Consider the following 22,496-nt stretch of genomic DNA (forward strand, 5'->3'; position numbering starts at 1 on the left):
AGGCACTGTGGCACTGTGCAGAAGGCCACATTCTCTCTCATTTCCCAATAGGTTTCAAGATTACAGCCAAGAGCACACAGAGGCCAAAAAGATGCCTCCCATAAACTTGCAAGAATCCTTCTTGCTTTTTTAAACCTGAAAAGACCTTTGGTTGTGCAGTGTGGAGTTCCCAGAAATGTGAATACGCAAAGAAGAAAAAAGATCCCTGGAGAGCTAGCCTTATTAGCAACCTGCTTCTTCCTCTTTAAAGTTGGTTCAGCTAGAAAGTCTGAATCTCAGCCCCAGGAAATTATGAGCATGAAATCGTAACACCCAAATAGGCACAGGCAGAGGTCCCAGTGATTTCATCCAGTCAGATCTCAAGTTACAGAAGTTAGATCTGGATTTGTAAGTGCCATCACCAAACCTCCAAATCCTTCAAGGTATCTTCAAAACCTGGACTCAAATCTTACGACTGCCAACCTCTTCCATTAGCACGGATGCTGAGCATTTAAAGGATGAAATGTTGCTTGTATGAGGAAACACACACGTGCTTTAAAGGTCAGAGTCTGGGAGTTCATTCTGCGCTTTTATCATGCTTTAGACATGGGTGGATGGAGGACTAACTGCTGCCAATGGAAACACTGTTTCTTATTCACAAGGACACGCAGCAGCAAAACCAAAATTACTCAAAACAAGTAGTATTGAAATTACTCAGGTCAAGGACAGTGGAGCCAAGAACACCCAAGAAGGGTGGGATGCAGGTATTTTACATCATCTTGACATTTTAAAGGGACTTTTTTGGGGTTTAATGTTGATGCTTTCATGGAAAAAAACAAACAAACAAAAACAAATCAGTTATGTGACAAAAATCTCTCCCTTTTCTCCTGTTCTTGAATTCTTCGAATAGTCACTCAGTATCATTGAAAACACAGAGCTATGTTCTTCCCACTGAGGGAGCTCCACAAAACCTGGCTGTTGGAGAAATACATGATAAGAGCTTCTTGTAGCAGATGAACATGCAACCACTGCATCAAGATCATGAGTTTCATCCACCTACCACACAAATAAAAGAACCGGGCTTTTTGGGTTTGTAGCAGCTCTAAATGGCTGGGCCACGAATGCTGACTTTCAAGTCAGCCCAAGCATAGCTTTGCCTCTTACATTGACAGTGAAGCTCAAACAAAACAAATGCTGCAGAAGTCAACTTTCACATGACTATATCAAGCAACAATGCAGAAATGACCCCCAAGTTGAGGTCCCAAAACTTTATCACAGTTTCTAACCAAGTTTTTAAGTGAACCACTAGCTGGAATCACCAGATACCTTCTTACATCACTTACTCTGTCACTTTGTCCCAGCCCTTTGCTGGAGCACAGGCAACAGTTCCCAGGGTGGTACCAGCAGGTTGTGTGACAAGGCATTTGTGGCTGTTAGCCCCTCTCCAGCACATCTGCATTGCACGTTGGTGGGCCTCCAGCTGGGCAAGAACTGCTGCCCCTCTCCTAACAGTTTGCTGCAAAGTATTCACAAGTCAGCCAGTTCACAAGCCCAGATTAGACAGTGACACCAGTTAATATCACCTGATGGTATTGTTTAGCTAAGGATTCTTTTTTAAAGACACGTTCATAGCAGCCATTTTGACAGAATAATCACAGCACTTAGTGATGGCTTTCATCTCCCCCATGTGACTGACTTGCTTCTTCCATTTTCTAGCGCTCAGCTGTGATTGCTGTAGTGTTTCAGCTATCTGCACTAGTGCTAGAAACAGGCTTGTGCCACCAAGCTTAGATCTGGATCAAAAATACTGAGAGAGTCTGGGGGAGTTCAGATCAGCAGGTTGTAATCACCCTGCCTTGGTGAAGGTGACTTATCTCTGCAGCTGACTCTGATATGTGCCTGCTGGCTGAAAAGGGACAGGGGCAATCTGGGATTTAAAGTGGGCAAGTCTGATTTGGCATCAGTCTAATCTCTAACTATATATACTTGGAGAAATATTTATTTTACATGCATATAGCTCTAAATGCACTTAGCATATTTAGACATTTTTATTAATACATGCAAATACACAAAAGATTTTGAAAGTTTCCCTTCTCAATGGGAAAAAAAAAAAAGTCACCTTGTTCTGGAAATATTACAAGCTGCCACAGGAGTCAGAAAGGAACGACTCTGCCTCCCTTGCCCTGAAAGCACCGACAGATGCATTGAAGTACATCCCGGGCACCAGGTGGTGGTGGTGCAGACTGGAGGCAAGCAGAGCGATGCTGCCAGCACAACCCGAGCCCCGCACAAAGCGGTCAGACCTCCTGCACCCAGTGCGAGGCAGCTGGATGATGGCACTCGAGCAAAGGGAGCCGCATTGAGCAACATGGTGGAGAAAGGAGGGGACGGCATGATTTTAGTTCTCCATAGCATGTTGTCATTTTACACATTTTTGCACAAACCAGAATAAAACCTCGTGGCTCTTTCCAGCAGCGTTAGAGGTATAGCGAGACGTATAGATTTCCAGCAACACTCCTTTAGCTCACATTCTTGACAGCCTTCAAGAAAAACTGCCCAAACGTGACTTGCCAGTTTTTATGGAATTTTGGCTCGAGTATTTTTTAACTACTTAATATAGATCACATTTATTATCATCATCATCGGTGGAAAATATTATCTTCTCAGATTTCCTTATATTGTAAGCTCTGGGAATATAATTAATTCATTCCAGTTTTACAAATATGTAAAACTATTACAAATACATCACTGAATGCATTTTCTTAAATTCCTTTGCAGTTTGCAGCTTTGTTTCTGGCAGCACCGATATCCTTCTGCTGATGATCATATTGTCCCTCAGCCCTAGAAATCTTCCTGGAATAAACCTATTGATTAATGCTCTTGTGACTTACTAATTCATATGGCAACAGGGAACTATTTGTATCAGTAGAGGCTATTTGTCCCTCATATATGTGCACATTTTGACTTCACATTTGATGCATCTCTCTCAAGCAGTTTGATGCTATCCATCATTCCACTACAGCTCTAGCACTTCTGTTACAAAAAATTCCATTAGGCACTAGGGGTCAGTCAACTGTATTAAAAACATAAAGCAATTTACTAAACTATACATTTAATGAGGCCTTGGGGAGAGAAAGGATCACATGCACAAACAACAATTTCAGGAATCAGACCTAAACCTGTAGCAGATAAAGTATAAACTATGATCGGCTTGTGACAAATCCTCAGTATAACCCCACACCTGGTTTCTATCAGCAGAACAGAAGATCTACAGTTTAACATCTTTTAGGACGTATCTATAGCTGTGAATTACCATGCATTAATGAGAGAAACCTTCATCTTAAACAAATACAACAAACCTCCAAGTTTGCCCAGAAAGTTGCTTGTTGCTCAAATTATGTTGCTGTCACCTGCGGGTTTTCTAGCAGGTATGCACAAAAGCCAAACGGTGGTTTTACTTTGCATCCCCTGGCTTTCCAGTGACCTGTGTCACTTATTACGTGGTCAGTCCTTGCGTCACTGTCATCCCAACAGGAGCTCACCTCACCTCTCAGAGAACATTCCTTTGTACCACCCAGTTTTGAGGATATCTGATAGCTATGTTGCATTTCCCACCCTGCCTGGGCAAGCACTCACAGCTTGCATCTCTGTCCAGTGAAGCACCCAGGCCTTCAGTTTCCTTTCTCTAGTGAGAGGTGCATACTGAGAGGAACAAATCCACAGAAGCTGTTACCTAGATAACAGTGCCACCAACAACCAACAGGATAGAGCAGAGTCCAAGGTGACCCAGTCACTCCCAGAATCCTAGATCTTACTGATCCCCAAACCTGGATACATTTCCAATAAAAAAGCCTTGCAGCACTTTGTGGGTATCATGGAAGAAGTCTGTCCTTGCTGCAGGTAATGAGGGAGCCAAACAGGACCAATGTCACACTGAAATTCCCAACCATAGCATGTTCAGCAGAGAAGAGAGAGTATGAAGACCATGGTGATGGTCAGTGAAACAAGCTGCCCCACAGAGCTAACGGTGGGACTGCTTCTACCCTTCTACAGTGTCACTCCTCCTTTTGCCCTTACAGCTGTATCACTTAGACAAGCTGGCTCCAGGTACCCTTCTGTACTCATACAGGTCATATTTGCTGTTTGTCCCTTGGCAGGGGGAGAAGACAACATCTCTCACTCTAAGCTGTGGCCATGCTGGAAAAAGTACTGTCTCTCACTTAATGAAAATTGAGAACTATCATTTTACTTAATCAGTCCCTGCTACGCACATCCAGCTGCTCATTCCATCTTCTTCTGGACGCTCCCTCTTCACCTCTACCCTGCACGGTCACCTAAGCGAGGACTGCAGCACTGAACATTTTAACAAAACAGAAATACACGCTCCAACCATAGCAGCAAAAAAGAAACTGAGGATTGAAAAAACACCATCAGTCAGAGATTGCAAAAATACAAATGATTCAAAGCATGACTAGGGTTTCATCTCTTTCTGTACTGTTGAGTCACTTAATTTTGTTGCGCAATTTATGCTGACTTCAGTTGTTAGGAAAGGTAAAACAACAACAACAAAAAATGAGGAGCAACCTTAAGGAAATCTAATTTTGGGAAGAGAATCTCACAGCAGCCAGATCTCTCCAAGTGACTCACACAGATTGTACCACTTGGAGCCAGTGGTGTCCTTCCACTCCAGTGCAACAGCTCAGTTTGTCCAGTGTCTTCTGGAAAATGGATACCTGCTCAAGTACAGACAGCCAGTATCAGTGTGAATAAAAATACCGTGCCTCTGCACGTTTCATTGTTTTCCCTTTGCCACAACATGCTCTGTAAGAACAGATGCAGATATTAGTCTGCTTTGCACTGAATTTTTCTAAACTCCTCTTACTAAGGTAGTGATATCCCTAATTCTTCAGGGGCAGAGGATTTTGAAATTGTCCTGCTGTCTCCAAGACTGGGAAAAACCAGAAAGCTAAAACAAAGGGGGAAGGGGCAACAACCCAAGCTCTTTGTTCCAGTTGGCATGAAAGCATCATTCTTACAATAGCTCATTTTCTCCTTCCCCCCAACAGCTGACAACTCATGGCAACTAAGGACAGGGCTGCTATTGTCATTAAGCAAATACTCATCCAATCTACGTAGGAAAAAGAAGAGCTCCAGAGATGACGGCATGCTCGAAATGCTCACAAGGACATCCCAGGAGGCGAATAAAGAGACACAGCAGTGGACGAAAGGGTTCCTGAAGTGAAACAGGGGAAAGAGAAGTGGTCCCACAGATGCAGTGGCTGCAGAAGTTGAAGAGTCAGACTGTCTGCCTCGAGACCCAGACACTAACTAGGAGTTCACCAGAAGAGTGCACACTGCAGCCTGGGCATCCTTTATGTGTCAACCTTCCACAGCCATCCTCTTCTGGGTTATGCTGTATGCTGCTGCCTGCCCACTGTCATGCATTTCTGCATGAGGTGATGGGGAAAGAGCATCCTGGGCATGGGAAGAGCCTTTAATGCTGTCTCTCTGGTGGCAGGACAGCTAACTTCTAGCACTCAGTAACCAACATGCACTGAGGATGAACAGTTATGAACTTTCACAAATAATTTCTTTAGAACAACACCAACAGCCAAACAAACAAATCACCACACACCCACACAAAATGTGTTTACTATTAAAAAACTTCTCTTTTTGTACAGAGTATGAACCCTCCCCCATATAAAGCATTTCTGCATGTTCACCACTCCAGCCACACACTTAAAGGGAGAACGGAGGCTATACATAACAATGTTAACATGTGGGATGTGTTCCAAACAAAGCACAAAGCACATTTTTCCATAAGCAGTCCTAATCCTCAAAGCAGGAGCATGACTGAATACAGTCTAGTCATGGCAGCATTCGTATAGAGCTTTGAGCTACTACAGGAAAAGTCTGCCTTCAAGGCCTACCAAACTTGCTACCCCCTATGGTGCATAAAGCTACAGCCCTCATTTTCTGAAAAAGTTGTGCAGAAGAGCTTGCACAGCTGCTGTAAATGCTGATGATGACATGCCTGCCATGGAGACAGCAAACAAACTTGTCTCTCCTTTGCAGTAGCAGTGAGGGACAAAGCCAGACAGGCCTTGAGAGTGAGTTGCATGCATGGCTATCAGAAGCTAAGCATGACACAAGGGGTGTCTTTTTCAAAAAGAGATCTTTTTCAAGACCTTTATGCATTAATTCAGGCCAGCCTCTCAAAGCAATTGTGGGCTTCGTGAGCTCTGCTTTATGCAGTTATTCTTAATACTTCACTCATAAGCAACAAACCCATCCAAATCAAACAAACTAGGGACTCAGAAATGCACAGGTTTGAACGTACCTTTTACAGACTTCTCAGTATCACACCTTTGTGACAGCTTCACAAAGCTCCCATGCAACCTCCAGGCAGTTTTTCTACTCAGAGCAGAAAACCAGCAGCTAACTCGTAGCTTGCTTCACGATGAAGAAGCACAATGCTCTTGCTTGTCAAAGGGAGAACTGCTTTCATGCAGCAAATCCCCTGCTGCCCTTCAAAGGGATTCTCAACATGCTTCTGAAGGGGACTTTGGTTGCGGGGATTCTTACCTTAACTTCACCAGCTTTAAGAAAAGAACCCACTACCAGTCATCACATGCCCAAGACAGACCACACTCCGCTAAACAAGGCTGCTGCAGTAGGGGGTGGCAGTCTGTATGCTTGGTGTCAAGTTCCTCCTCAGCTGCCCTTATTGCCTTGGTCCTGAAAACTTTGCATGACTTCAGACATGCTTGCAACAGACTGTTTGTATTCATCACCATGAGCATCACATTGCTTGCCAATGTTTTGAAACTGGCGCTGGCTAGATTACAAATAGAGATGGATGTGTGATAAGAAGAATCATGGGAATTTAAAGTTCACTCCAAGCCTCAAAATTCCATAATTTTTCAGTTGGATGCCACAATGCACAGCATGTGAAGTCTCAGGATCTTACACAGCAGTGGTAGAGCAATGCATCTTGGTAAGCCGAGCACCTCTTTGGAAACACTGCAGAACTGGAGAGTTGTAGTGATACATATCAAAAACTACTTCAGTTGCACAATGACACAGTGTTGGCTGCATAATGTTTATAGATCTATAATACAACTATACAAAATCACAGTATGTATTATCTTATTAGTCTTATGGATTCACCTCTAGGCAAATCATTTGTTGCACACATTTGTGCTGCACCAGCAGTGAAGTGGAGCACGGAGTGCTGCAAGACAGCACAGCTGCAGAAAATTGCTATTATTATGCTAGCTCTCAGCATCAGTTTTACAAAAGTTGAAAATAAACTAGACTTTTCAGCGTGTCAGATTCCTTCCCAGAACATTATGGTTTGGTTCTCTTATCAATTTGAAAACTCTACTAAAAAGTTTCAAGCTTTTTTGATTGTGAAATACTTAAGAAGCCATAGAGACAGGCACTATGCAGATAAACAATCTTGGTACAACAGCAGCTGCAGAAGGGCAGTAAACATGCATTCTGGTGTTCTGCAACTAAACACTGTAAGACAAAAACAAGAAAGCATCCATGATTAGGGCAATTTATAGCCCAAAATAAACTTGAAGATTGATGAAGAGCACAAGATCAAAAAAACCTACTCCTTCCATTTCACCAGTTTTGTAATCAATTTGGAACGAGAGAGGAGAAGAATTTAAGAGATTAGGGGAAAGTCATTCTTCATTCCCCATGGGTCTGATCCAGAGCTTATTGAAGTCAATGAAATGACTCCCATTACAGGTCCACTGGATTTTTCAATCAGGCCACAAGAGATGATTACTAAAGTGGCTGTGCAAGGAGAACGAAGGTTGTTTCAGAAAAAATAATGATCAGGATTTTCCTTTAAGGGAATCATAGACTCCATGGGAAAGTAAAAACTAAGTACACCTAGCCTCTGCACTCAAGGGTAAATTGTTGTCAATAGCATTCAATTAAGGAAACACGTGATCAACAATTTCTTTTCTGTTAATATACAGAGGATGATAAAGGTGAAAACATAATTATGTTGTTTCTGCTCCTTCCCTGCACCCCAGTGAACTGCACACAAATTGTTATCAAAAATGCAATTCAAGCTCACTGTTTCCTCTGATTTTTGTGTAGCTCTTTTACAACAGTGAGGAGGACCTCCGAATGTGAAAAGCTGATGCTATAAGACAAAGACTGGAGAATCCACATGCAGATATTTCTTAAACTTCTCTTAATTCATTATTTACAATTTTTTTGGGTTGTGAGTCAATGATGACTGTAAGTTGGAGTTCCCCCTGAAATTCTGCCTTTACAAGCAAGTTTTTTCAGGACTCCGTCCAGAATAAGAGCAAAATGATTCTTGGAATCGTTATTATCTTTTGGGTCACTTCTTTTTTTCCTTTATTTTTTTTTTCCCCTTTTGTTTGAGACATGAATGTTCTGAAACACATGTCCATCAAGAACAGTACTAGTTGGCTGTTTTTTTTTTTGGTTTTTTTTTTTTTGTTTGTTTTTTTTTTAGCTTCCATTGTGGTAAAAATGGAATGTTCTGCTTTAAGAAAAACAAAACCATGAAAACATAAGCAAAAGAATCCCCTAAAGTCATACCGTAAGCAGTGAAGCAACTCCAGGTGACTTCATTGGGTCAGTAGTTGTCTGAACTCTGAAGGTTCTTTGCATTCCTGCCTGTAACCTTTCTGAGACTGAACTTCCTTTTGATGTTCGTCTCACTGTAATTTGCTAATCTGCCCAGGAATATAGGTACTGCATCGGTCACCAGAAAGTTAAAAACTGCAGTTCTTGACTCTTTACAATGCAGAGAAGCAACTGAATGATCAAAAGAGGGAGACAGTTACATTCCGGGGGGCAGCGAGGGCAAGCTGTGGGGATGATGTGCCTCCAAAGCACTGCCCACAGTAGAATGCCATGACTCAGGAATTATGGTGACACTGTAGCAGAATTCAGCCCCTGCAACAGGACAATAAAGCCTCTACAGAGCTATTGCTCTCTATCTTGTATCTAGGATCTACTTTTTGAAGATTCTCCATCCTCAGGTCTTGAAGATACAGATAAAAGACTGAAACACGTCCTCTGGTCCCTGCAACACAGACACTTTCCTGAAGTAGTCAGGAAGGCTAGTGATCCCTTGTCCAAGGAGTTGGTACTTCTCTTGCCTTGATCTAAAGACCACTGCCACTTTATAATGGTCTAAAAGAATTATGTATTGTATTATTTGTCTCAGCAGGTCACCATTAACCCAGATCAAGGTTATCAGCTTTTGCCACTATATACGTACCATAAAAATCAAATTATTGCAATGTTCTGTCTCTTTCTTTCTCTAATATTAAACTGGTTACCCTCATTTGCTTAATTTTCACCACGTTTAAAATAAGCTTCAGTCTCTTTCTCATTTCAGATCCCCAAGTGTACCTACAGATGAATACAAATCAGCTTTTCCGTTTCTTTAACAAAATAAAAAGGAATTAGACAAAATTTATGAATTTAATCATTTTGATGATTTTGTTATTTTGGACACTAAATATCTATCATCTTTGGTTGGCTGCAACATTCAGATCCTCTTCCAGATACAGCCGGCCTTACTACAGAGGCATATTACAACTCTAATTTTGCTGTACTCACAGATATTCATTTCTTTGTAGCAAGCTATTCATAACAAAGAGAAACAAAACACATCCCAGATCTATAGTCAAAACTGGTCTCAGAACTAGTGACATTTATGGAAGGAAATACAATTCAACTGAAGTACATACTGATTAACACATTAAAGCAGCAGAAGCTGCAGATGAGCTGAAGTGACAAGTTCAGAGAGAAACAAAAAGACAGATGCTAAAATGGCAGCAGTATAAGATCTGTTGGTTGCATATTTTGTGTTATACTCATTTCATCTCCTCAATTATTTTTGCAGTAATACCAGCATTTCTTGGACTGAAGGCAAAAGAAGGGGAAAACCCAGCTCCCTGAGCTGAAACAGAGGGCCTGTACAAGGATCCCTTTCTAGACAAGTCCTTCCAAATGCAACACACAAAGCTGCTAACAGTCCTTTTGAGAAGATGCAGCACTCCCAAAGCATGTGATCAAGTGAACTTCTACTATAGCTTTTCAGTATTAGTTGCAATATTCCTGCTGGTGTAGCTTTGTTACTGGGCTCCCACACTCTGATGCTTTTGATTTAAAACAACAACAACAACAACCAGTTTATGAAGACAAGATGAAGAAAGAGGGACATGCCATTCGTCTCCATGGCCTATCTGAACTTTGTTCTACACTGAACAACACTTGCTTGTCAGTAGGATTCCAAGAAAGTATGGAGACGACTTCATTTTTTAAGTTTGCTTGGGAATATACTTCTCAGCTGCTATACAGGAAAAAGCCCATTCATTAAAATTACATTACTGAGACCAGATCTGAGGTATTTAACGAGGTCTTACATTAATTATGCAAGATCAGGAAAGCATCTGGGTTTCTTTGAGATCCCACAGATGGGCACATGAAGGACAAACAAAATAAGTGCTGCAAAAGAACAAACATAAACATGCCTGCAAACACAATTGCTCACTCTGCCTCGAATTACAAAACAGCATTTTTCACATGGCTAGAGTCTTAGGTCATAACAAGTGTCAGTGGAGAAGAATTCAAGAGAGGCAAAGATGTAATATGCTAGCAATACGTCTACCAGGACCTGGCTTTGGAAATAAGTTTTCTTGGAGAAAAGGCTTTAATAATAAGCAAGTGTATCAGATTTCTGCAAACACACTGTTAAGGTCGGCAGAGCAGCTGGCAGCAAGACGAGTTCTGTGACCTGCTCCTGAACCCTTCAAACTCATTTCCTGTCAAACATCAGACCCAAGAGGACATGCAAAAAGCTGTTAAGCTCTCTTCTAGAAGAGTCTGAGATTAGAATTCCAGTAATGGCTCACATTCCTTTCCAGTTGTCCTGAACTGGCCACTTCCAGCGTTGAGGATTGCTATGCCGTATGGCAGTGCTCTCTTCCTCTGGGGAGAAGGAAGAGAGAGCGGGGGTGGAAGGGAAGAGTGAGGCCATGGAAAATAGGATCCAGCTTTTCGGACAGCAAACAGGAGAGTCAGATGTGCTATTCATTTAAATAAATTAGAGCTACTTCTGGTAGATCTAAACAGAGAGAATTGTTCAACTTGTCCATGAGAGTAAAGGTAAGTCCTGATGCAATTTGCCTCTGCAATCCCCTCCTAGAGCTGAAAATGAGGAGGCCAAGGAGAGGCTCGCCCCTTCCCAAAGCCAGCAGACAGGAGCTGGTGCACACAGCCAGAGCCAGCCACCCTTTCCCAACAGCACAGAAGAAAAAAGAGGCACCCTGCTCATTTCAGATCTGCACTCGTTCACATCAGCAACTGTGAAAGCTTGTACAGTGGACAGATCAGAAACGTCAACCAGGCATTTCTCCAATGAGAAGCACCCAACAGTTAACGTACTTATTCCAGTATATAAAACATACAACTACATGAACCACTTTGGATTTTCCCTAGTTTCCACCACAAACTGGATGCAACATTTCAGAACACTTGAAAATAACTAAATGAAAAGCCTAGCGAGGAATATTCTGCACAGAGGCTTCCTAGTTCTCTTGCACCAGCTCTGCCAGAGTCCAAGTTCACAAGGAATCACAGCACCAGATCAAATTTCTCAAATCCCTCTGGTTTATTTGACAAGATGGTTCTTGGGTCCTCTGAAGATTCAGCTGTGTACATGTCTACAGATGGAAAAGTATGGTACAATATTAGAAGATACCATTTCATTCCATTTTAAGAAATAACTAGTATTTCACTCATTCTCTCTCTCTTTCCCCCACCTTCATTCTGCCATCACAAACCTTTCTGTTTCTAACCATTTCCACCACAACAAGAACAAGATTACAATGACATTTTGCTTTTCTGCCTTTCAGGAGGCAGTAGGTATCTGGAAATCAACTTAGTAATCATTAATTAGTTGCATCTCAGTAGCTATCTTCGATACCATCTTCATGTTCTGATTACATTGCTATAAGAAAAGCAATACATCTAAATATATAGATATATATCTATATTATTATATATCTATATTATATTATTATTTATATATAAATATATAAAAATATTAAGAAAAACAAGAGAAGTAAACTTCTAGCAAATCAAAAATTTGCTTTCAGTATGGATGAAGAAGTGAATAAATCATCATAGACAGATGCTCACAATTTTGTTTCTGTTTATTATTCTATTATTGCCTAGCAGCTTATATTCATCACTGGAAATAAGCCAATATCTGGAAAAAAAAAAAGCAGCACTTCTACAGCAGGTGTATAAACTGAACAATTTCTACCACCAACAGAAAAATGATATTTGGCATGACTTTTCGATTTTGGGTCTGTTACCTCTAGTCAGTTCATTAAAATTTTACTGCCTTCATTCTCTAACCCAGAAATAGCAAAGAAACTCTTCCCTTTCCCCTCAAATCACACAGCTCCTAATCATTGGTTTGTGTCCCAGAGACTGCACTGCTGCACACAAATCACCACATGATCCTTCATGTCAAAAAACCTGAAGAATGCTTCAGTGGGATTAGATGTATTTTCCAGATTTACTGCTGGAAATCCTTGGAAGCCTAGGGATGAACAGACTAACAGTTCGATTTAGTGACTCTTCGAACTGGGTAGTATAGCTGCTGGCTGAGAAATGACTGACCTGCAGCCAACACATTAAAGGTAGTATATAAATGAGTATAACACAAAGAACAAATAAGAAAAATGCCACCCCAGAATACAAGGCTTGGGCTCATTTAGACAGACCACTGTGTAATGACAAGGTCAGCTCCCTCACCAAAGCCACAGCCAGACTGTGCTTTCTGCTCACAGTAACTTGGGCATTTACTGCAGAAAGCATGCAAGGCATGTGCCATAACACTCTTAGCCATTAAAGGATATCACAGAATGGCCAGGGTTGGAAGGGACCTCAAAGATCATGAATCTCCAACCACCTGCCACATGAGCACCAACCTCCCCATTTCATACCAGACCAGGCTGCCCAGGGCCCCATCCAACCTGGCCTTGAACACCTCCAGGAACGGGGCATCCACAGGCTCTCTGGGCAGCTGTTCCAGCACCTCACCACTCTCCCTGTAAAGAACTTCCCCCTGACATCCAACCTAAATCTTCCCTCCCTCAACTTAAAACCATTTCCCCTTGTCCTGCAGTTATCAACCCTTTCAAAGAGTTGATTCCCCTCCTGTTTGTAGGCTCCCTTTAGGTACTGAAAGGCTGCAATGAGTTCACCCTACAGCCTTCTTTTCTCCAGGCTGAACAAGCCCAGCTTCCTCAGCCTGTCTTTGTAGGGAAGGTGCTCCAGTCCCCTGATCATCTTTGTGGCTCTCCTCTGGACCCTCTCCAACAGCTTCCTGTCTTTCCTGTACTGGGGACTCCAGACCTGGTCACAGTACTCCAGATGGGGCCTCACAAGAGCAGAATAGAGGGGGACAATCACCTCCCTGTCCCTGCTGGCCACCCCTCTTTTGATAGAGCCCAGGATATCATTTGCCTTCTGAGCCACAAGGGCACATTGCTGGCTTCTTTTGTACCACAAGCTTCCTTTCCTGAAAGGACACTCAGTTTTTTGACTCAGGATGATTTGTGGAATACATATGTTGATGCAGCCTGAATAAAAACTATGACCACTCACAGTGAACTTCAAGAGGCTACAACTAGATCTGCCTCCCTCACAGTCATATTTATTGTACAACTTATAACTTTGCTCTTTCCAAATACTTAAGTCCGAATTCAAACTTCACAGTTCCTTCCCCTTGAAGTTCCAGATGTGCTTAGGAACATTCCCAAAATTTGAAAAAGCTTGGATCCAACTGAGAAACATTTCTAATGTTTGTTACAATTAACTTGAATGGAATCAGGTATATGCAGCTGTAATCTCCCTCCAACAAACAAACAAAATTATAACAGAAATTTTCATGTATCAAGCTAGCTTGAATTATACAAGGACAGAGATTTAAAACTAAACACTTTGGATACAATGAGGAGTATGCTCTCAAGATACTAATCATAATGCATCAAGAGCTCTAGGACTCAGAACAAAAATAAGTTTTGCTTCCACCTATATAAATCATTTTGTAATAACCAAATCAAAAACTACCCTGACAGTGCCAGGTCTTACTGACCTCAGCTCAGATCAGCAGTAAATATGTCTACCATAATTAACTGAGTTAACAAGTGAAGAACATGCTGCTGCATTCCACAAAAACATTTGCATTTCCCTCTATTCACACAACTGTGGCTGTGTACAGAGCTAAACAACTCCAAATTCATTATCAAACTATAAATAAAGCAGAGCAGAACACACACTTCTCTGTGCTGGCATGCTCAAGGCATTCTTGTTTGATAACCCACATAATGCTATCTGAGGTTTATCCTTGAAGAAAGATACTGGAATAAAACTAAAAGTTAGCTCGATACCTGAGTTGCATTTCAGGTTGCAGTATGGGATGTTTTTGAAAATCATCATGTGAACCACTCAGGACTTTCTGAAAGAAAATTTGGGGGCAGCTAATTGAGTTCCTGCCCTACAAGTTAAAGTCCACTCTGCATTGAAGATGTATAACAAAATGCAGGTTTCGTTATGCAGCAGAGCCCAGCATTCCCTTATTCCAGAAAACGTAACAGTGACTTACAGTTAGGCTGTTGAAATTTACAGAATGTTAGGTGCCCCCTCCCCTCACACATATACCACACTGCCTCTTGAAGCACCTTGTGAGGAAGGAATGAAATGCTTCCCTCTATTGATATTTTATTTTTTAGAGTTTTCCCAGCTGAGTAACTTCCCAGCAACTTTCTAGCATTAAGAAAACACCTTTAGCCATTCAACACATCTACACTGCAGAATGAGTATCAGTATCTCTGACTAAGTGAAAAAACAGAGCTTTCACCTATATGCTGTTTCCCTAAGGATGTCTCTGCACTTCTCAACATAGCTCAGGATTCTCACGTTCTAATTCACAACACTGAGCACACAAACTGAAACTGCTCATGTTGAAAGGTGCGCTGCATAAAGCAGGCATCTTCTCACAACAGCAGTCTTTTTCTGTATCCATACAAGTGAGCCCCAAATGAACACTCTAAGTGAGAACAGGAGCACAAATGGCTTCAGAGATCAGGATGGAACTGTACACTAATCAAAAGTAACAAAGACTCTACCTGAAGACTTCACAGAGCTTCCTCTCTGATGCCTGGGTAGTACTGCACTCACACAATGTGATTAATTTGACATCTTTTTCTCCAGTTCTTTATTAGCCTTCAAAGTCAGTGACAGTTGAGGAGCTAGGAATGCTAAAGCTGGGTTTGATAGCAAGCACTGAAACATTATACTAAAACAAACTCCTTTATTTTGCAGAAGACTCTGGAATCATTTTCTATAATAAGGATAGATTTAAAGAAAAAGGATACATCTTAGGATTTTGCTTGTACTCTTCCACTATCATATCAAAGAACTATACAAGGCCAAATGAAAACGTGACCAAAATCTAAGTAACTGGATTTTAAAAGGCTGTCTTGTCAGATGTAGAAAGTAAGAAGAATGGTTGTTGTACTGTCCTTTCTGCTTCTGAGCATAAGAAGTGTTGACTGCTCAGAGAACAGAGAAGCTGGGCTGCAGATACTCAGATTGTCATAAACAGTAAGGGTAACCACTGAAGAAAGAGAAAACTTAGTCTACTAACATACCTCAACAAGCAACACTGTTCACTAAAGGAAGATGCTGAAAGTGGCAAAAAGATAATAAGGTTAGAACACTGTAAAAGCTAACAAAACACAACCTCAGGTACGTCCCAAACCATATGAACGTGGAGAAGTCCTCTGAAAACAAACTAGGTTCTTGTAGCTGCTCACTGCCCTGCACCCAGCACTCCATACAAATCTGATGTATATTCTACAATGGCATTGGCATTTTGAAATTCAATCTTGCAGCTACTTCAAAATTTGGCATAAGAACAAATGGCTGTCACTTGAAAAAGATATTTGGGGACTTGAACAAGTTAAACAGGAATTGTTTGATGGGGATCCAAAACCCAATTAATATTATCATCAGGAATTATGATAGTTTTTAATCAAAGAGTATGCAGTGTTCACTTGCTAGCATAGAAATTATATTGTGTTTGAATATTTTGAAAAAGTTTCTGAAGGACTCTGTCTAAAAATGTCAGAAGTCTAACACTGACATGTATTACTTGGTCATGCCTGAATGGATTTTTTTTTTTTAATCCATGAAGCTGTATCTTGATGCCTTTGAATTGATATCTTTGGGAAAATGAAGGAAATGCCTAGAACAACTGGTTTATTTCTTCTAGTGCAAATAAAACAATTTTTTTTTTCTTAGAATTTGCAGCATGCTAAAGGGTATATAGATTTTTTTTCTAGGAGGCAAAGAAGAAGGAAAAGAGAAGGTCCCACAGAAGCTAATGACAGCATATCATGGAACTTTATCGTCATCTACAAAGCGCACGGAAAAGCTCATTGCTTTAACACAGCACAGGAATAACTTGGCTGTTACCTATTAAGGCTCATATCCAGTAGAAGGTCCTTTTTGCTGTACATGTCAGCAGAATCCCATAAATAGGGAAAAACCAACCAACAAACCAAACCAGGGAGTTGCTAACAAGTAGTGGATGTTTGCTATAAAATCTTTAACAAAAAAGCCTTTCTTTCCATGTATAAGAATTAGATTTGTTCACAAAAAAAGGAAAAATTATTTCAAACAAAGAGAGCCTTAGATCCTTCAGAGGCAATGGTTTTAACTTTATCAAAACCAGAGTTAAAAGGTTGAAGAGCTACTGTTTCTACAGTCTAAAGAATGGATATTCAAAAGGAAAAGAATGTAAATTAAATAAACGTTTCTGACAAGCAAAGCACAAATGCCAAAGACACTGAAGCATTTTTGTGGTGTCCCGACATAGCAATTCTATCTCTGTGACACATTGTAAGGATAGACTAGAAGAATTAAGGACTCTAGGACTGACCAACACAAACTCAAGTCCAGTGCAAAGCAGCGTGTGAATTTAAACCATATGAAAAATCTTTATCCAAAAGGTCTAAGAGATATTGGCAAAACTGGGTTTCAAAGTATTGCATATCTCACTCCAATAGTAAAAATGTAGCTGGCCAGCCATGTTAACAACCAAGCTATAACAAGACATATGTCACATTACATAGCCTGTCAAATTTTCGTAAACAATAACCAGCTTTGTCAAATATCTGAACTAGTACATTTCTTCACCATAAAGCAGTGTTAAATTACATCACATGGCCTCACTACAGTTTGATTTGAACCAGGATGCCAGATCTGAATTTCTCTGTGCTTTTAAAGAATTTCTTGGATTCAAACTATTAAGCTAGACTGTAACTACCAGATGGATCTATCAAGTTTAGCCCTGCATTAGATCAAGGGAACATTTCCAAGCTGCATCACTTTTTCAGGTGGATACCTCACAGCATGGGACTTCAGGACAGCAAACACATACCCGTTTAAGTTTCTCTTTGGCAATAAAGTAACTATGCTCACTCTAAGAGCTTGCATTAGAACAAAAGAGCTGTCTTGTACTGAACATCACTTCAGGAGCAAGTCCCTATCCTATGTGCCAGTGCTGGGCCAACCTCCATTCTCTGCTTCTAGACCTGTAATATCTTAAAAAGTTCAGAAACTCTAAGAGCAACACTAAGACACTATGGCAAGATTTAATGAAGACATCCTCCTAACGTCTAACCTAAACCTCCCCTGTCCCAGTTTAAAATCATTCCCCCTTGTCCTATCATTTTCAACCCATGTAAACAGCCATTCCCCCTCTTGTTTATATGCTCCCTTCAAGTACTGGAAGGCCCAATGAGGTCTCCCTGAAGCTTTCTCTTCTCCAAGCTAAACAAACCCAGTTTCCTCAACCTTTCTTCATAGGAGAGGCGGCTCCAGCCCTCTGATCATCATATTTTATTTATGTTTTACTTACAAATAATTCTAGAGATAATTAGGGAAAGAAAATCTGGAGACTGCATTGTAAGTTACCTTTTTGACTTTACTCATTTCTTTTAAGAGCTGAAGCAGACAAGCAGATCCTCCTGAAAGCTATGCTAAAGCATATGGAAGAAAGGGAGGCGGGATGGGATAATCAGCCAACATGCCTGAGGGATGGGATATCATTCAGAGAGAGACCTACACAGTCTTGAGTGGTGGGCCCAAGTGAACCTCATGAGGTTCAATAAATCCATGTGCAAGGTCTTACCCAGAGTCGTGGCAACCCTCACCATCAATGCAAGCTCGGGGTCATAAGGTTGGAACATAGTCCTGCTGAAAAGGGTTTGGGGGTTACTGGTAAATGACAAGCTGGACATGAGCCAGCAGTGTGCCTTCACAGCCCAGAAAGCCAACTGTATCCTGGGCTGCATCAAAAGAAGCATGGCCAGCAAGTCGAGGTAGGTGACCTTGCCCCTCTGCTCTGCACTGGCGAGATCTCACCCGAAGTACTACATTCAGATGTGGAGACCTCAGTACAGGAGAGACATGGACCTGTTAGAGAGCATCCAGAGGTGGGCCACAGAAACGATCCAAGGGATAGAATGCCTCCTCTAAGAGGAAGGCAGAGAGCAATGGCTGTTTAGCCTGCAGAAGAGAAGGCTCTGAGGAGAGCTGATAGCAGTTTTCTAGTATGTAAAGGGAGTCTATAAGAAGGAAGGGGACAGACTCTTTAGCAATGTCTTTCCTGACAGGACAAGAGAAACAGCTTCAAACTAGAAGAGGGGAGATTTGGACTGGATATAAGGAACAGTTTCTTACAAGAAGGGTGGCAAAGCACTGGAACAGATTGCACAGAGCAGTGGTGGATGTCCTGTCCTTGGAGACATTCGAGGTCAGGCTGGACCAGGCTCTGGGCACTTGATCAAGGTGTGGGTGTTGCTGTTTACTGCAGGAGAGTTGGACGAGATGATCTTTAAAAGGGTCCCTTCCAACTCAACGGATTCTATGACTGAGGTTCCACTTAACAGAATACACATAAACCACTTGAGCAAGATCTTAGGGTCACTCCTTTGGCTGTTCACTTGGCAGAATACCTTATTGAAAGAACTTGGTGCTCATCTTACAGACAACCAAAAGGCACCAAATATGATACACAAACTAGTTTCCACAGTCACTGCATTAGTTAACAGCTATATTAAACTAACTGAATTTGCAAGTAATTCCTAAGTGATACATACCTTGATTACTACTTGCAACAAACACTATCTCATAATTTCTTTTGTGAAATCATAATTCCATAGAATAAGAAGAAATTGCCTCTTGCAAATCCAACTGTTTCCCCTTCATTTTGCACTTAACATGCTTTATTTTTGTTCTCTTTCTCAAAAATAGTATTTTAGGAATTATGATGGTATAGAGAGGACAGAAACATGGGTTCAAAATATGCTACTAAAAGGAAAGCAACTTTAATAATAACACCAAGTATTGCTTTCTATTTTACCAAAGCTCAAATTCAATTTAACACATACAATAACCTTCCTGGGGGACGAAATCTCTGCTTTGTTGAACTCAGGGTGAGTTTTCTCAAAGAGTTAAGGAGAACATAATTTTACTGCAAAAATAAGAGTTCACAAATGAACAAAAAAACCCCAGAGAAATTAAAAGTAGACCTTTTCCTGGTCCCACATATATGACGGTCACAGTTCAGTTACACTTTTTCTTGGATTTTGCTACCTATGACAGCAAAGTAACGGACCCATCAAACAGTATGCTAAGAAAATGGAGTACTCCGTACATTTTTACTGTTGACAATACTATTCAGGAAGTCAAGCATAAGCAAAACTAAGCACTATAATATCAAGTATATGCTTTTTATATTCATGTAATCTCTGAGAAATGTTCTGGTTGGCTACAATATTGCCTAAGAGAAAGGCAAATGTTGTCTTCTGTGATTCAGCTACATCCAAAAGTACTGCTGTAATGAAAGAAAGACTTGTCTCGTTTAACACAGTAGGTTTACCTGAAGACACTACACGCACCTCCTACAGGACTCAGCTGCAACATGGAATTTCTTTAATTGGTCACGTACCATTGGATGGGCAACAACATGCAAAGAGATCGTCTCAACTGGCACATCACACACGTCAGTGACATAAATAATGCATTAAATGCACAGCATAGAGGCATGCTACTCTCAAGATCAGCATAAGAAGAATACCTTATCCTTTCTGAGCACAGGAGATTCTTTGTTGATAGCGGTAACTTTGAAAAACCCTTTTCCAAGATGGCAGAAGCACAAACATAAGACATGGTCAACAACATGAAAAAAAGCTGAAAACCTAACAGTAATTGTTAGCACACTGTAATGCAAGATTAATCAGGAATCCTTGGTTGGCAGGTAAAACATCTGATCTGTGAACAGTCTGACTTCAGTACCTCATGCAACAACTACTTGCACTTGTTTTTAAAGCAAATTACAACACCCAAATATTCTCCATCACAAGAACACAATGTCCAAAGTTTATTTTACTTGACATAGCTTCAATACCTTCAGCTTCTGCACAATTTAGGTATTTTATTTTCCAGTAGAATAACTCTATTGACATGACTACACTCAGAGGTATTCCTGATTTATACTAAATCCTTTAGGGAATTGGGACTGCATGCAGAAAAATTCTATCATAATGTAGAAATTGGATGCTGAAGGTGGGCTAGTTGTACTTATTTTCTTATATGTCCATTTTTTATTTGTTTATCCTGAAGAGCTTATTTCATGCAGAGGTACATGTGGATCCAAAATGTGTAATGACCTAGTAAACAGCTGCAGGCACTTCTTGGCTCAATTCCATTTCTACAGCATATAATAGATTTTGCTAGGATTTTGCAAAGCTCCATTTGTTACAAGTTAGAGAGAAAACTACTATGAATTTGCCTTACAGTTGATAAGAGATACAGCCTATGCAGAATGCAGAATCTGTAAACTTAACAGCTTTGTGTAAATTGTACTGATAGTGGTGCAGTGAACCTTAATCACTAACCACTAAGTTATGCAGCTGGTTTTAGAGCAACAACTTGAACAGCACAATAAACCTCCTTTCTCAGGGAAGAGTTAGCTCCCCAGATCATAGCAGTTGAGTCTCAAGCCACAAATTACTTTTAAGCAGGAGGTGACACGACAAGTAGCACACAAATAAATAAAACAATCACCAAGGAACTCCTTCATTTAAGTTAGTAGGTCCTTTGATGCATACAAGAGCTTAGAATATCTTCCCAAAACAGCTTGCAGGCTAATCATTCAGGACAGAACATTACCCTCAAAAGCACACCAATACCACATTCATAAAATAACACGTGCAAAGACCACTGCATGCTAACAGCTGCATACTGAGCTATTATGGCACAAGAAAGTCTTCATGTTCTAGCAGTTAACAGAGAACAATAATTCTAGGAACTACATCATAACAGCACTGCTCTTCCAACCCTTTAGGGCCCATGCTTACCTCTAAGAATGGCAGCTAAAATCACACATAAATTGCTAGAAGCCGCACACTGGTAACACAGCAACTCCTGTTTTCTTCTTACTCAGGGTTCAGAGGAGCTCTGCTGCATGTGAAGGCAGCCTCATCCAACAAGCCTTGACTCTGTTACACGTACTAAAGCCTGCTCTTTCCAGACTCTATCACCTTACAGATACTAAGTCAGGAACAAACACAAAGCCACACACATGGCTGCTGCTCCAGGCCCTTCTCTATCTGAAACAGTCCCAGTTACTGACACAGGTGCTCCTCCTATGGCCAATCTACAGCCCCTTCTTTGTTTAAATCAGCCCCACCCCAGCTACTGGCACAGGTGGCACTCATAAAGTGCCTGCTGCCCCAGCTGGGCTGTCCATGAGCCATAACTGGGCTGAGGCCCACTTTTTTTCTGTGATGAGATCCAGAACAAGTAGGAAGAAACCCCACTTGGCATAAGGAACGTATTACAGAATTTATTAGGTGCGTTTCTTTTTAACCTTTCTTTTTTGCCATGTTTGCTCAGCTTAAAGCTTCTACCCATCTTTGTGGAGGTGAACAGTTTCCCTGTACTTCTACCAGGCACAGCTAGCAATCAGTCTCTATCCTCAGATGAGAGCATTTACAGCTGCAGACACTTTCATGCTGGTTAACCATTTACACTTACTCATTTGTATTGCGTTGCACATTTACAGTTGTCCTGGGCCAGCACCCCAGGGCAACTCCTCTGGTGCAATTTTATCCATTCAGAATCTGTTTCTGGCAAGGGCTTTAGTATCTGCTGTCCTCATTACAATCTTTCTTTTCTTTTTCAGAAAAACGAAGCATTAATTCAAATAACGTCTACTTAAATAGTAAAATTAATGTAAAACAAACAAGTTTTCCATCTCTTAGGTTGCCCTGTCTTTTTCCTTAGAAGGAAGGGCTTCCATGCTCCTGCAGCATAACTCAAACCTAGATAAAAATAATCTGCTATCTTTGTCTGTG

At 41.0% G+C, this 22,496-nt stretch overlaps 1 long non-coding RNA gene across 1 annotated transcript in view; it reads right to left on the reverse strand.

Annotated features, from left to right (window-relative positions):
* The window catches only part of LOC122185817, a 54,275-nt gene extending 32,504 nt beyond the window's left edge, over positions 1-21,771 (reverse strand). The window contains exon 1 of the long non-coding RNA XR_006180979.1: positions 21,498-21,771. This is a non-coding gene — a long non-coding RNA (uncharacterized LOC122185817). The remainder of the gene's footprint in view (positions 1-21,497) is intronic.
* Positions 21,772-22,496: the final 725 nt, after the last annotated feature.

The sequence above is a fragment of the Lagopus leucura genome, unplaced genomic scaffold, assembly GCF_019238085.1.
Source record: "Lagopus leucura isolate 7727_CA_CO unplaced genomic scaffold, USGS_WTPT01 Super-Scaffold_100033, whole genome shotgun sequence".
Lineage (NCBI taxonomy): Eukaryota > Metazoa > Chordata > Aves > Galliformes > Phasianidae > Lagopus > Lagopus leucura.